Below are 2,901 nucleotides of genomic sequence, written 5' to 3'. Positions count from 1 at the left end.
TTTTTTTTTTTCCAGGAGCAGTTATTCCCTGCAACAAGCAGTTTTTTTTTGACTTGTTCTCAGCATTGTTCATCAAAAATAGGAAAGTGTGCTTAATCTCAAGACTGTTTAGCACGGAGAGGGATAGAGTATGTTCGGCTCAAAAACTGTTGAACATTATGACAGGAAAACATGCAGGTTTGTAGTATTATTGAACACAAGAACAATAAATTATTTCCATATTTTTGGATTGACAATTGTTAAGGTCAGAAATGTTTGTTTACCCATGGAATAGATCGTCAGGATAGTGGCAAGTGTTCATAGGCCATAGGACATGACAGACATTAGCCTAAACCTAAAAGAAACTAAACAAACTAAACTCTAGCCAGTAAAAGATTTACGTTTAAAAACAAAAACTATTTTCATTTTAGTTCTCAAAAAATACTTAGAAAAGTAGAAATTACTGGAGTTTAGATGACAATATATTAAAGCTCAAAACAAAAATAAAATTTAACTCCTAACACGCATACACACGCATGCACGTACAAAACTCACATGTGCGGCCGGGTGCAGGGACTCACGCCTGTAATTCCAGCACTTTGGGAAGCCAAGGTGGGCAGATCATGAGGTCAAGAGATCGAGACCATCCTCGCCAACATGGTGAAACCGTGTCTCTACTAAAAATACAAAAATTAGCTGGCCGTGGTGGCACATGCCTATAGTCCCAGCTACTCAGAAGGCTGAGGCAGGAGAATCGTTTGAACCCGGGAGGTGGAGGTTACAGTGAGCTGAGATTGCGCCACTGCACTCCAGCCTGGCGACAGAGTGAGACTCCATAAAAAAAAAAAAAAAAAAAAAAAACACCACCTCATGTGCACATGCAAATGCACACAAGTATAGATGGAGGCATCTATCAGTAAATACACGTATTACACAGACCTGGTGGGTTATCTCCACAGCCTTTCCAAAATCCTGGGGGATTATAATCCTATCCACTAAATTCTTCCTCTGTGTTGATTTAGATTTTCTAAAAAGAGAATGATACTTAAATTGATAACTATAATTTGGACAGATTAACATAGCAAAGTAAAATATTTTGAAAAATAATTGCTTAACCATAATCATTGTTTTTAGTAATTTTATTTTGAAATTCTTATGGATTCCTAAGTTTTCTCCACTGTCATCTTCCACATGACTGTAAACAAGGTAGAGGGGTTTGAGACATGGTAGGCCTTTCATTTTGTTTTTATTTTTGCATTTTAGCAATTATGGTGATAAACTGCCCTGAATCCTTGGGCTGAAAGGCAAAATGTTTTGGGATGCTTAGAGTTTTAAGGAATTAGATCTGAATTTGAAGAAGGCATTTTAGTTTATACCAATGCTCACTGATATGGTTTGAATCTGTGCTCTGCCCAAATCTCATGTCAAATTGTAATCCCCAGTACTGGAGGTGGGGCCTGGTGGGAGGTGATTGCATCATAGGGGCGGTTTTTCATGAATGGTTTAGAACCATCCCCTTGGTAATTGTCTAGTGATAGTGAGTTCTAAGGAGATCTGATTGTTGAAAATTGTGTGGCACCTCCCTCCACATTGGTCCTGCTCCTGCCATGGGAGGCATCTGGCTACTACTTTGCCTTCTGCAGTGATTGTAAAGTTCCTGAGGCCTCTGCAGAAACTGAGCAGATGCCAGCATCGTGCTTCCTGTACAGTCTGTGGAACTGTGAGCCAATCAAACCTCTTTTCTTTTTTTTTTTTTGAGACAGAGTCTTTCTCTGTCACCCAGGCTGGAGTGCAGTGGCGTGATCTCGGCTCACTGCAAGCTCCGCCTCCCGGGTTCACGCCATCCTCCTGCCTCAGCCTCCCGAGTAGCTGGGACTACAGGTGCCCGCCACCACGCCCGGCTAATTTTTTGTATTTTTAGTAGAGACGGGGTTTCACTGTGTTAGCCAGGATGGTCTCGATCTCCTGACCTCGTGATCTGCCTGCCTCGGCCTCCCAAAGTGCTGGAATTACAGGCTTGAGCCACCACGCCCGGCCCAAACCTCTTTTCTTTACAAATTACCCAGTCTCAGCGGGGTGCAGTGGCTCACACCTGTAATGCCAACATTTTGGGAGGCAGTGGCATTCCTCACTTGAGGTCAGGAGTCCAAGACCAGCCTGGCCAACATGGTGAAACCCCATCTCTACTAAAACTACAAGAATTAGCCTGGCATGAAGGTGCACACCTGTAATCCCAGCTACTCAGGAGGCTGAGGCAGAAGAATTGCTTGAACCTGGGAGGCAGAGGTTGCAGTGAGCCAAGATCATGCCACTGCACTCCAGCCTGAGCAACAGAGCAAGTCTCAAATAAATAAATAAATAAATAAATAAATAAATAAATAAATAAAATAAATTACCCAGTCTCAGGTATTTCTTGACAGCAATGCAAGAATGAACTAATATACTCACTCGCTATTTCTTCAATAAGAGTACTAATCTTTGTGCTGGTAAGGAAAATAAAATATTTTCAAGCCAAAAGCATGAGATTTGGGATATATATTTATACCAGAAATGTATAGTAAATTTTTCTTACAAATTGATATTTAATAAAATTTGCATAGATTTTTATCTCCTATATGTCAAATTTCATAAAGCATATATATATATATATATTTTTTTTTTTTTTGAGACAGAGTGTTGCTCTGTTATCCAGGCTGGAGTGCAGTGGCTCACTGTGCACTCTGCTTCCCGGGTTCATGCCATTCTCCTGCCTCAGCCTCCCGAGTAACTGCGATTACAGGTGCCTACCACCACGCCCGGCTAATTTTTTGTATTTTTAGTAGAGACGGGGTTTCACCGTGTTAGCCAGGATGGTCTCGATCTCCTGACCTCGTGATCCGCCCACCTCGGCCTCCCAAAGTGCTGGGATTACACGCGTGAGCC

The sequence above is a fragment of the Nomascus leucogenys genome, chromosome 22a (genome assembly GCF_006542625.1).
Source record: "Nomascus leucogenys isolate Asia chromosome 22a, Asia_NLE_v1, whole genome shotgun sequence".
NCBI lineage: Eukaryota > Metazoa > Chordata > Mammalia > Primates > Hylobatidae > Nomascus > Nomascus leucogenys.
Note: the sequence above shows the minus strand (reverse complement) of the source record.